This window comes from Castor canadensis, chromosome 2 (genome assembly GCF_047511655.1).
Source record: "Castor canadensis chromosome 2, mCasCan1.hap1v2, whole genome shotgun sequence".
NCBI classification, from domain to species: domain Eukaryota; kingdom Metazoa; phylum Chordata; class Mammalia; order Rodentia; family Castoridae; genus Castor; species Castor canadensis.
The window spans coordinates 192,766,203-192,779,503 of record NC_133387.1 but is presented as its reverse complement, the minus strand read 5'-3'; the positions used below and the strand labels follow the sequence as shown (position 1 = coordinate 192,779,503).

The 13,301-nt window shown below is 43.4% G+C and overlaps 1 protein-coding gene across 2 annotated transcripts in view; it reads left to right on the top strand.

The window, feature by feature from the left end:
- Positions 1 to 7,296: 7,296 nt before the first annotated feature.
- Elmod1 (ELMO domain containing 1) overlaps positions 7,297 to 13,301 on the top strand; it is a 59,491-nt gene continuing 53,486 nt past the window's right edge. For both annotated transcript variants that reach the window (XM_074066800.1, XM_074066798.1), the window contains exon 1: positions 7,297 to 7,576. The gene's annotated coding sequence lies outside the window, so the exon portion shown is untranslated. The remainder of the gene's footprint in view (positions 7,577 to 13,301) is intronic.

Genomic DNA, 13,301 nt, shown 5'->3' with positions numbered 1-13,301 from the left:
ATTTTTTTTAACTTCCCAGCTTGTTTCATTGAGGTTGAAAATAGTGAAATTTACAGGGTTGCAGGCACCAACGAAGGTTGCTTCCCTTTTTGTAAAAGAGCAGCAGTTCCATGTGAGGTATGGACCTTCCCTTTTAGCCAAGTTGCCCACCTTTTATAACCCCAATAAAGTATAGTAGAGTTGTTCATAGGATGCAATGTTATCTTTTGGGCATATATACTTGTCATTTAACCTGTAGGTCCTTTCCCAGGCTATCCACCCACAGTTGCCTTAAGGCCTGGTGTTTTTAGCTATTGTAGCACACACATCAAAGTATGTGGACACAGGTTTGTTGGGGTCATTAACCTGTGTGTGGTTAATGAGCTTCCCAATGCTGGTGATGCTTTGGACCTCTAGCTACTGTTCTTGAGGGCGATAGATGAGGTTAAAACAGGTAGACTGACCATCATGAAAGCACACTGAGTAGGTGGTATGGCTGTGGGTGTATGACCCAACAATGGTTTCCTGCACAAGAATAATAAGTATGGAAAACCAGAGTTTTGGTAACAGCACTCCCTGCTTGGGTAGTGTGCATACATGAGTCACAGTCCAAAGCCTGGGGGTTCCCAGGTAGAGAGCTGACCAAGATTAGCAAGAAGAATACACAGAACAGACTTAACCTCAAAGGTGAGATGGGTGACTCCTCAGGCTTCCACCGTGCATAGACTAGTCACCTTCTGGAGTAACTAGAGCAGGGCTGATGTTGCGTTGTCCATGGTCTCCTGTTGCCTCCTGGGAAGCAGTATCCTGTTGGGGAAGGGTGCTGGTATTTTGAAGGTGATCTTGTATGGTGAGACCAGGTCAGGGATGCACTGCCATTTGAGGGAAGCTGGCTTTGCTTGGCTGTGGTGGATCCAGGGAATGATCCACCTTAACTGCTGTGGGGGTAGACAAAACAACAACAAAAGGGTCCCTCCAGTGGGGCTTTATGGTTGAACATTTCATTTCTTTAACCAAACAGCATCCCCTGGTTTATAAGGGTACATGGGTAACAGAGAGTCTCTCTCTTACCCAGTCATTGACTTTTGAGAGAGTCAAATCAAGGCCTGTGTCTGTTGTCTCAGGGTGAGGTCACCTATTTTCTTAAGGTCCCCTTGCAGGCCCTTGACTAAAGGGGGTGGACACCAAAAAAGCATTTCAAAAGGGGAGAGATCTGTCTGTTTGGTGGTGCTTGACCTAATCCTAAGCAAGGTTATGGGCAGTAATCGATCCCATAGTAGGTAGGTCTCCTGGCATAGTTTTTTCACTGTAATTTTTTAGAGTCCTGTGTATACACTGTATTTTTCCTGAACTCTGGGAGCAGTAGGCCATGTGCAGCTTTTAAGTTATTTTAGCCATTCAGTGTACCACCTTAGTCACAAAGACCAGCCCATTGTCTGACCCAGTAGACACAGGTATTCTGTATGGAGGGATGATTTTCTTTAACAGGCACCGGCTGTTGAGTGAAGTACTCAATGTCTGGGTGACTAATGGGCTGGTTTGTCAAGCCTGGCTGGCTGGAGAACACCTCATCTATCATCTCTAAACAGTCATGCTCCAGTAGGCCTGAATTAATCTGTAATAGGGTGGGTGTGTTTAGTCTTAACAACCTCTAGCTAGACATGCAGGTTTTTACATAACATGCTTTGATATTTGACCATTCGGGAGTTTGTTATCCAATAATTTTCTTTATATTTCATGAGAGTCAAAACAGAGTGGGGAACTCACACTGTGAGTTTTTGTCTCAAAGTAAGTTTGTCTGCTTTAGCTGCCAAGATGGCAGTAGCCGCCAGGGTGCACAGGCAGGGTGCCCAGCCTCAGAAAACTGTATCAAGTTGCTTTGATAAATAGGCCACCAGGAAGTGCCAGGAACCTAGCAGCTGGGTCAAGACTTCTACAGCTCCCAGTCTCTCATGTACTTATAGAAAGAAGGGCTTTATCGTATCTGGTAGGCCTAGAGCAGGGGCATTTGTGAGTGCCCTCTGAATTCTTTTTAAGGGCCTTTTATTATTATTATATTATTTTATTTTATTTTTGCTTTTTCCCCCATACAATGGGTTTTCATCCTCTCTGCTTTATGGCTTCATAAAGAGGTTTTGCCAAAAGAAAGTAATTGGGGATCCAGATCTGGCAGAAACTTGCAGCTCTTAGACATTCTCCAATCTGTACAGTGGCACATAAGGGGGGGCAGGGACTCCTTGGGATCCCCCACTAATATGGGTATTTTTGGCTTTTTACATTTTTTCCCTGTACTTGGAAGCTGCTGCTGCCCTGGCCACCATAACCTTACATGCTTTCTCTAGATGGGACTTTAGCCATGTGACTGCTACTGGCAGTCAATGTAAGGAACCATCTGGGTGTTTTAGGCTCCCCTACAACCACTTAAAAAAACTCTTTTGACTATGACCTTATCTAATGACCCCTCCAAGGGCCATCCTATACCAAAAGCAGGCCAGTTTATTTTCAGAAGGTCCTAAACTTGACAGGAATCAGTTTGACCTTGTAATCTCCATTAAACATCCTCTTAAAGTTCTAGGGGAGTTATTGTTACTCTGACCTCCTCCCATTCCTCCAGTTTGCCAGATGTCTAGACAGAGACAAAGACAGAAGGGATAAGAGCTGTGAAGGAGAGGTAAGGGGTCCTCCTCTCCAGCACACAGGGGAAAACAAACAACACCACTCCCTTTGTCCATCTCCAGCCCCTCCCCTTGCGGGGGATTTAGGCATCTCTTGGCTGCAATGAGTCCATATAATCCCCGGACTGGAGGCCCTGTTACAGCTCACCCTAGGCCATATGAGTTCACCACAGACCACAGATCAGGATTCCACACTCGCTTTGCAACCAGGCTACATCTCGCACTTTCACACACTCTCACACAGCACAGTACTTCCACCCTGCTCCCTGAACCTGAAAGATATGGTTTCACCCCCCAAAAGGGCATTATTCAGGTGCCTTTTGAGAGTTGAGAAGACTCCCCTTCTTCCTCCTGAGGCAGGCCTCAATTTGAACCCGGGTTCTTATCAGTCTGATGAGTAGGGCTCCCAGGCTGGTTCCTGAGCCTTTCCAGGTTTCTTTGTGCAACTGGAACTCACCTCCTTGGCTTGCCAGAAGAGAGGCTCCCTCCGCCGGATCAACAAGGTCCAGTGGCGCTGTCTGTCCAGTGACAAGAAGGTGAAAACACCACCCTTCAAATCCAAGATGAGCCCTCAGAAATGTTGCAGGAGAGCTCAGACAGAGACTGAGAGGGCACCAAAGCTTTCAGGAAGCAAGTTTACTAAGCAAGCCATCAGTGACTGAGCGGACTCATGTCCAAAGGCTGAGCCCTGAGAACAAAGGGGGCTTCCTTACATACAATTTAGAGCAGGTTACAGAAATGGGGGGTACAGCTTGTCCCATACGTGATCACATGTTATTTCATTGGCTGTTTTAACCTCTGGGGCTAGCTGACCCTCCTCTGGTCTCCGGGTAACTTTCCCTAACTCCTTTGTTTTACTATAGCACTCATTAATCTCTCTTCCCCCTCCCTGCCTTCCTGCCACATTTACACAACAATTAAGCAAAATTAGATAAGGCCTAATACCTTTTTAAATCCAGAGGCTTCCTTTCTAGTCTTATTATCAGGCAAATACATCAAAGAATACTTTAGCACTAGTTCTCCAAGTCACAATGCTTAAGACTAGAGCTAGACTAAAAATAAATAAATGGGACATGACTTCCATTCCACCCACAAAATGATCCAGGCAGGAAATTCCTACTTGCCCATTGCTCAATCTAACCTTGCTAAAGAAAGAAACTCTGGGTGGAGAAAATTTTAGTCAAATAAATTCCTAAGGATGATGTTTAGTAAGTGATCTCCTGAACAAGGAAGGACATCCACCTGCAGCAAAAGACCCAAGCTCTGTGTCACTTAGAATGAGCCAGTGTGGAGTCTAAGTAGGTGACAGAGACCAGCAGCTCCTAGCTCTTCCCCTTCCTTTTCAGCTCTCCTGCTATGACTTTGAGTACAACATCCTTCTCTGTGGATTCTTTATTCATTACTCATAAATGATATATCACATAATCTCAGTTTTCTTCACCTACTTCACTGCTGGTTGCATGTTAATCTGCTAAAAAGATTTTTTTATCCAAAAATAATTCAGATCCCAGAAATAGAGAAACATGTAGTTTTGTGGATGGAAAGAAATTCAAAGATGGAAAAGGCAAAATTAAGTCAAATCCTACTGAATTGATTCTAGGGTTAGTAGGAAGACCAAAAGAAAAGGACTATAGTCTGAGAAAGCATACATTCATTCATTCATTTCACAAATTTTTATTAAGAATCTATTACATACTGGTCATCTGCTAGGTTCTATAACAAAAGGATAAATGAGACCTAGCCCTGGAGTTGGTCACATTAAAGCGTGGAGAGGTCATTATATTTGCTATGGAATATGTATGAACAAATATGCTTTGGAGAAGTACTTTATCCACATGTAAGAAAATGGATTAATGAAACCTGTTAAAATGTTATTTTCAAAGGGCAGTTAAGACAGAGTAAGAGAGGGGGTGAATTTGATCAAAGTACATTGTATATGCATATGGAAACAACACAATGAAACCCCTTTGTACAACTAATATATGCTAATAAAAATTTAAAAATATGCTTTGGAAAAGTTGGTTCTCAGTGGTGTCAAGTCTACTTCACCCTCAGACAATAAGGAAACCAGAGAAAAATGCTTCCGTCATTGAGACAGTAGGTAGATCTAAAGAGTCAGATGACATATGACAGAATAACCACTGACATAACTACAGGCCAAAGATGGTGAGAAGGTAAGGGATTGAACACAGGACACCTAGTAGTCCCAATACTCTGGCCATTGAAGAAATGCTGTTTCTTAAAGGAAGAGAAAGGAGATAATTTAGTGTGGAGCTCAAACTCTCTGTACTTCCCCTATCACCTGCAATTCATCACATGGGCTAGCAGGTATCTATTTCTAGTGAGTTGGGATTATGACAGTTTTAACTGAAGGAGTCAAATGAAAGGAGTAAAAACTATTGCTTCAGGAAAAAACTGGCATGGATCCATGTCCACACAGTTTGGTCAGCCTATCGTTAATATTTTTATTAATTGTTTTAGAAGGGTGAGTCAAGAACCTGTAGATTAATTTGATGGATAACACAAAGACAAAAAAAATACTTGACCTCTCTCCTTGGTGATTATTTCTAGTTGAGGTGATTTTTTGTCTTTTTCAACAAGAGGATGAGTTTCCTGAGGGCAGAAACCTTGTCTGTCTTGCTTGCTGTTTTCCTAACACACAGCACAGTGCCTGCACAAAATAGCTGCTTGCTAAATAGTTTTACGTTGATTAAACAGCAGTAATGTACTGTGTAAGTGCTGTGATAGCACCACGCAATGGTGCTTTGACAGCAGAGCATTAACTCTACCTCAGTGTTTGGGGCAAGGGTTTAGAAGGTGTAGCATTAGATCTTGAAGGCTGAGTAGGTCTTCATGAATTGGAATTGAAAGAGAAGGGTATTCCAGAAAGAGTGGAGCACCGTGAATAAAGGCAAAACATTATGAAGAACATAGAATGTTTAGGGGATAAAGAAAAGTTTATGTTTTGAAATCTGATACTCTGAACAATAGAACAAAAGAATGAGTGAGACATAAATTTCTTTCCACACAGGAGCATGCTACTTTATGCAATAGTCATGAAACAAGGACAATGGGGGATATGGGTAAGCTGAATTACTTTTAAAAGATTGTGGAGTGAAATTCTTCTGTTACATGGAAAAACCTGTCCCTAAAGAATCACTAGTGAGCTGGGCGCTGACACCTGTAATCCTAGCTACTCAGGAGATCAGGAGCATCGAGGTTCAAAACCAGCTCAGGCAAATAGTCTGCGAGACCCTGTCTTGAAAAAACCCATCACAAAAAAAAAGGGCAGCTGGAGTGGCTCAAGGTGGAGGCCCTGAGTTCAAACCCCAGCACTGGAGAAATAAATAAATAAATAAAAGAATCGCTAGTGAAAAAGCTTTTCTTCAAAGATGTCCCATATAAAGCTTGCACTAGCTTTTCCCAAATGATTTATTCATGGAAGTATGAAGAAAGTTGAGTTGAAGGAAAAATAAATAGTGGCAATGCTTTTAACAATAATTTAAAAATTAGAAAGATAATGACTTTAAGATCTTAATGTAAAAAGCGATGCAGTAATTACCAGTAACCCAAGGTTTCATAAAAACAGAACAGTGAAGTTGAAACCGACAGAGACTTCAGTGAACATCTACTATGTGACAGATGCTTTGACTACCAGAGCTGCTCTCTGTCACCTTTTCACGAGACAGCTGACTGCCTGGGGCAATCCTCAAAACAGCCCAGGAGGGTGGATATCACCACACTCCATTTCACAGATGAGGAAACAGGTGCAGAATGCTTGGGGTAGAAAATGAAGTGAAAATCAACGTCACCTCCATAACGCATCCTGTTTCCCAGTCCCTACGCTGCCTGTAAAATAAGAAGCTTTTTTGATTAAATACGGAGAAAATGTTCTTCATCGAATACAATCCCAAAGAATCTCGTGTGCGCGCGCGCGCGCGCGCAGGAAGTGAGTTCGGGGTCAGTCCTGTTGCTCAGCCAAGCGATGTTCCCCCGAATAGCCCCAGAGCACAGTGTCTATAATTCATCCCATTATAATTAACCCCGGAGTTAAGGTATTGTTTTTCAGTCCTGGTTGAAACACAGATATGGGCCTGGGAGGATGGACACAAGCTCTCAATTACACATAATTAAAGAGCTGGCTCTAAATCAACTTGACCTGACTGGTCCAAGAAAGGTGGGGGCTGCCTGGGAGGTCTCCCGGTACAGGAAAGCAGGTGAGCGTTGGGTATCTGGACTGGGGAAGTTACTCGTGCTCGATGAGATGGAGGAATTAGAAGGTGAACTAAAACTTCGACTTCCGGACAATTCTCCAGGAAAGGGGTGGGAAACACACCTTGCCCTGTATTCTTTGGGAATCCTGTTGACGGATCTCCCCAGGTGCACCATCTTCCAGCGGCGGGCGCCTCCAGGGGTGGGCGACCCCGGTGTAATTAAACTGGACCACTGCAGCCAACTCCCAGTCCTGGGTCCATAAGATGCAGGTCCGCAGATTTAACCCTTTTCCCCCAGACGCTGGGGTGGAGCGGCACTCACTAACCTCTCCCCCTCCCTCCTTCACTCCCGCCCTCTGGCGCCCAGGGCTCCCGGACTGGGCATGCTCAGTAGCCGCCCGCGCCGGGCTCCCAGGGAAACCTCTGCGCGCCCTCCCCTGCTGCGCTCGGTCGCCTCCGCGCCCGGCCGCCCAGGGTACATCCCGGCTTGCTCCGTCCACGCGTCCCAGATTCCTGTCCCCCCTCCTCCCCGGCCCAAGCCCGCAACCAGTGCGGCAGCCGCGGTCGCCTCTGTCCAGCCTTGGCGCGGGGCCCCTCCTCGGAGATCACCGCTGCGGAGCGCGCAACCGGAGCGCCTGGGGAAGCTCTAGATGGAGACCGCACTGCTGCGTGCGGGGAGCTGCTGAGCCCGCCGCCGTCCGCGTCCAGGTAAGTGGCGACCCCAGGGCAGCTGAGAAGCGAGGGGCGATGCCCTTGAAGAGGAGAGAGGTGGCGGTGAGGACGCGAGGCATCGCGCGAGTCGAGCTGTCTTGGGGTGCAGCAGAAATACTAAGGGTTGAGGGCAGGCAGAGAGGAGACATGAATGAAAGTGCACACTCCTCCACAGCAGGAGCTCAGGGGTCACCAAGACTATAATCCTCTTTCCCAATCTTGTCCCTGGAAATTAGCACCCGCGGCGCTGCAGGTCAGAGCAAGAGGCTCTTTGCATCTCGGCCTGGGCGCAGGTCGCCTAGCGACTGAACGCCGCGGGGTCCGGGAGGAAGGAATCCTGAGCCCAGGCCAAATAGGAAGCGGGGACAAAGGGCGGACTGGCTAGGGCGAGAGGATGGTCTTGGTCACAGGGAACCCTCTTGTCCTGAGGATTTGGGCCCCTAAGGCGGTACAAGCCAGCGGGGTGGCGGTGCCACGGAGCTGGAGGTCCGTGGTTCATTCAACCCTGGAGGAGAGGTCGGAGGGGCTGGCGCGCTGCGCCTCCGCCAACTGCTGGGAACTCCGCACTTGAGCATCTCGCCGTCCTGGGCAAGTAGAATTGAGCGGGGAGCGACAGGCGACAGGGCTTTTAACAGTGTCGTGGTGGCCGGAGCTCCTTTTTTCCAAGTGTGGGCACAGGCTGCTCCTACTCACCGTGTTTCTGCCCAGCCTCTAAGTGGCGAGTCCGGTAACACACCTTATGAATATTTCAGAAACGACCTCACAGGCTCGCTTGCTTCAGATCAAGTTTAATGAATATGTTTGTCAGTCTTTCTGCTCTACACAGGCAGGCGGAAGCCCCAACCAGAGCCTTGAGCTTTCCAAATTTCATCTCTTTTCCCCACACCAACTCAGAAAAAGATGTTGTTAATCCCCAGTGAGCTTTAGATTGGTGCCATAAATTGAGGCTGTCATTTGGAGAAACCAGTTTTGGGCAGGCATCCAGGCATTGTTCTGCATCTCTGCAGTGTGTGCGTGTTGTATTGGTCGCTTGACAACCGTCCTTCACTGGTACTGCCAATATGGTGGAAAGCAGGTAGTGTGCTTGTATTGGGATAAACGTCTTAATTCCCTATCATCTTATGACAACACGAAGTTACAGCAGACTTAGTCATTCTCTCCCTAGAAGTTTCCTCTGAGGCCAGTCTAGTTGAAATTTTGGCACAGACACATTCTTGTGTTTCTCTACATTGGGAGACATTTTTCTCTCCTTAATCTTTTTGTGGGAATAAAAAAATGAATGCTATCTCTGTAAGACATCATTGTCAAGAACACTTAAAGGAGAACCCACTATTGCAGGGAACTTTCAGGATTGGAACAGCCAGGGTATCTTTCCTTCACTTTGGATTATAACTTCCAATGCACCATCAGTGATAATCAGTGAACTGGCACACACAGTAATCAGTACTGCAAATAGTATTCCTTTGCAGAAGTCTGCTTACCCCCAATCCTTTAGAGAGACAGGTATACAATTTTCTAAAAAATTCATTAAGAATTCTTCTCTTTGCCAAAAATTCAAGCCTCCTAGTATAGGGTGGTGAAAAAGGCAACTCTGGTCTTGTCAGTCCATACTCAGTGAAGCTGAAGGCTTCCTTGTACAGATGCTTCTCTTTTAGGGAAGGCCCTTCCAACAAAGACCCACTGCAGTTACATCACAGGCTCCTCCTCCGCCCGCCAGTCTGTTTCTCCCAGTCTGTTGCTGAGTACAGTGTGTTTTGCTGTGCTTGATTAATGAAGGGGAAAAAAAGCCCCAAATGAAAGATTTACTGACTTTCCTTGCTGATTGAATTGAAAATAGGAAAATTTAAAAATAGCTAATTACTAATACATTAGAGCCAGGATTTAACTCAGGCATAGCAATCACTCTATGAATTTGACCTTTTCAAGAGATTTTGAACCAACATGACAGTATCCTTTGTACTAAAATTCCTGATGGATGGTGTAACAAAGGAATTGTACAAAATTAACAAAAAAAGTGAAAATGTTATATAATAAGCAGCATTTCCTACAGCATGTTTCTGAACTGCCCAGAAATAAAAACCCAAATGTGTTAACAGACCTAAAATCTGGCTAATTGAGAAGTTTGCAGAGCTCAGGTACAAACTTCCAGGTGTCTCAAGGAAGTATTCCCTGCGTCCTCTCAGTATTTTTAAAAGCTACCTGGTAGGGTTGCCAGTTTTAACAAATAAAAATTCAGGCTGCCCAGATAAATTTGAATTTCAGATACATTATGCACATTGTTTTAACTTAAATGTGTCACATACAATATTTGGGACATACACTAAAAAATTATTAGTTATTCATCTGAAATTCAGTTTGAACAAGGCAACCTGTATTTCTTCTGGCAACCCTGGTTAATGGAAGTGTTTCATTCCTCCTTTTTTGGGTCACTTGTGGGTTGAAAAAATAAAGTGGAGCAGAAGTCATATGCTGTTCTGCAGACAATCTGGGGCAAGCTCAGTTCTAGTTTAAGCTATAATAATTTGTGTTTTAAAGTGAGTAGTTTCAGTTCAGCATATATTTGCTGAATGCTTCTGTTTGCTAGGCTTTGAAGGAGGTGCCAGGAATTCAAAAATGAGAAAAAGAAGTGGGAGTCAGGGAGGGATTTGCATCATAAGATGTGGGACTTGCTATGCCAGAAGTGTGAGCTGTGTGTGGCGGGCAGAGGGGGTGGTCTACTTAAGAGCTTAGGAAAGACATTGAATTCTGCTGGACAGCTCCAGCTCCAGCCCAACACTTTTGACAGGGCTGCCATGAATAAAAGAGTAATACCTTATTCTGGGAGAAAAGGAGTAAAGAAAGCCATGGTTTTACAGCTAGTGGAGTGGAACTGGAAGATGAAGGATTTTACCTGATGGCTTCAGTTTGAAGGCAGAGTGGCCTGCTGAGAATGAAGTGATAAGGGAACTCTAAATGAAAGATTTTAAAAGTTGCTGACGGAATTGAAAGAGGAAGCTGAAAAGGGACAGGTACAGACACAGGCAAATGGTAGTTAGGTGGATGCATCATATTGCTTTATAAAAAAGCAGTTGAAGCTGGGTACCAGTGGCTCACGCCTGTAATCCTACCTACTCAGGAGGCAGAGATCAGGAGGATCGTGGTTCAAAGCTAGTCCTGGACAAATAGTTCCCAAGACCCTATCTTGAAAAACCCATCACACACACACACACACATACACACAAAGGCTGGAGGAGTGTTTCAAGCAGTAAGAGCCCCTGCCTATCAAGCATGAGACCCTGAGTTCAAACCCCAGTGACACCAAAAAAAAAAAAAAGTAGTTGATCAGAATGGAGGTGTGGTTCAAGTGGTAGAGCACCTACTTGGCAAGTGCAAGGCCCTGAGTTCAAACTCCAGTACTGCCAAAATAAAGTTGATCTGTCCCTTTGTGGTTTGTTTTCTTGCAGTGCTAGGAATCAAACCCAGAACCTTGCACGTGCTAGGCAAAGGCAAGCACTCTATTACTGAGCTATATCCCCAGCCCTAGATCTGCTCTTTGATGAATACTCTGGATATTCTTTCATTATTCCACTACCATCCTGGTCTCCTCAAGCAAAAAGCCATCTGCACACAATATTGGGATATATTGTTTTAAAAGTTTTGCGACTTTTACATAAAAGTAGGTATTTAAATGTAATCTGTGAGATGCTGATCAATATTCAGTTGCTTTGGGCACAAATTCCTGGAATAAGATAAGCATATGTTCTAGTTTTAGCAAATCTGTTGCTTCAAGTAGGAAAAGACTTTAAATTGCTATCATTTTCCAATTTGGTTGAACTGTCTTTTAGGAAGTGGATTCTGCTGATAGAAAGAAGTAACATTTTACAAGAATAGCACTATGTGAAAATGACCATATGCTTATAGTACCAGAGAGTACCTGCTTAGTGTTCCAAATGCAATTAATTCCAAAACAATAGCACACCAAATGAATTTGTATCTTTGAAAACCCTTCAAGTATTTCACTATTGATCAGCATTGGAAGTTTCCATGGAGACTGAAGAGCAAACCAATGTAGTCTTTGTAGAGAACAGTTACTCATTTCTTAGTGAATCTAACTGGCAAAATTCAAACTGGTAATAGAATGCCATTCTAGATTGCACTCTGTCAACAAATCTAGGTATCCTAGGAACCATCTTTCAGAAAAGCCTCAGATGTTTGAGAATCCATATGTGTGGCTAAATTTCCACTTCACATTTCACCACAAATTCTTAAAATCATAAAAACTGTCCTGTGCTAAAATGTACAATAAAGTAGTTCATTTTTTTAACCAAATGATTGTCCTTTAAAACGAGTCTTTTTTAATCAAATGATTATCCTTTAAAATACAGCAGAAAACTGTCCTATTTCATGTATTTATACTGTTCTTCTTTGCAATATATCAAACATAACTGGCTTTAATTTCTGATCATATTTGAGAAAAACAGTGACCAAGGACATATTGAGGTTGCTAAAATGTCAAGACAGTTGGGCCATAGTTACTATTTTCAACGAGGTTTTACATGGACAGAGCTTATAATGAAAGTGATCTCTAATGACAGATTATGTGGACTAGCACCCAGGGGACAGCCTCGACTGAAACTGTGCTTATTCACATTCCAGGTCTTTAGTAAGTTCTCTGAATTCACATGGTCTAGGGACAGTTATGTTCTCACATCCCAGGAGCACTTAACCTTCCTTGTGCTGACCATGAGCAAATCACATTTTCATCAGTTTCTGTGTTATAAAATTGACTTGCATGTTAAAAATGATGATCTGCCAATCTCCAAATCTAGAAAATAAACTAGAAGCATTGCTATGGTTCTCAGGGATGAACAGCCTTGTTCTCAATGAAATTAGGCAATTTATTTATATAAAGCCTGTATCCCTTCTCTGATGTTTCAGATGCCCATGGAAAGAATTCACAGATTTTTCACACTTTTTTGTGCAGAACAAGATGATGGTGATAAAAGACTCAGGAGAACTTATTAAGCTCCTTTTAAAAATCAGTCTCAAGGAAGCTAATGACTGCAGATTCCAAGTTCTTCACACAGGTTTTAAACATAGTTTCCATTTCTATTATTGGGATTAGGATATAGCTAACTAAAATGCTTCATATAAGAGCTTATTTCAGTGACTACAGCCCTCCTTATTTTCTCTTGTGAAAGTATTGGTGAAAAGTTTCCATGTTTTGAAGGTTTCATTCATGATGAAACTTGTAATTTATTTATCCCACAGCTGGCTTTTTTGTTTGTTTGTTTAACAGATATCATCAGTGACATAAACCCTGTTCCCTAAGTATTTTTTACCTCACCAGTTGGCATTATAAATATTTAAAGCATAAATCAGTCCCTGGAATGAATTGACTACACAAGTTCCTCTCCTCCTTTTTCCTTGAAAAGAAGCATAGGAATGTTCTATCCTTCAGAACTTAGAGGCCAAATTTTCTAAAGATTCTATATTCCAACAGGGCACTTACATTGACTTTCAGATTGTCTTTGGCCTGAGAACCCATTTAAATTAGCAAAAAATGTAAACAATTGCTTTTAGATGAGAAGCTTAATAATACATTCTCCTACAATGGTAAACATTTATTAAAGCTGTTTTAATTGAAATGCATACCATGCAGATAGATCATTAGTCATAATTTTAAAAGCCTTTATTAAGGCTGGGTGTGGTGGCACATGCCTGTGATCCCAGCTACTTAGGA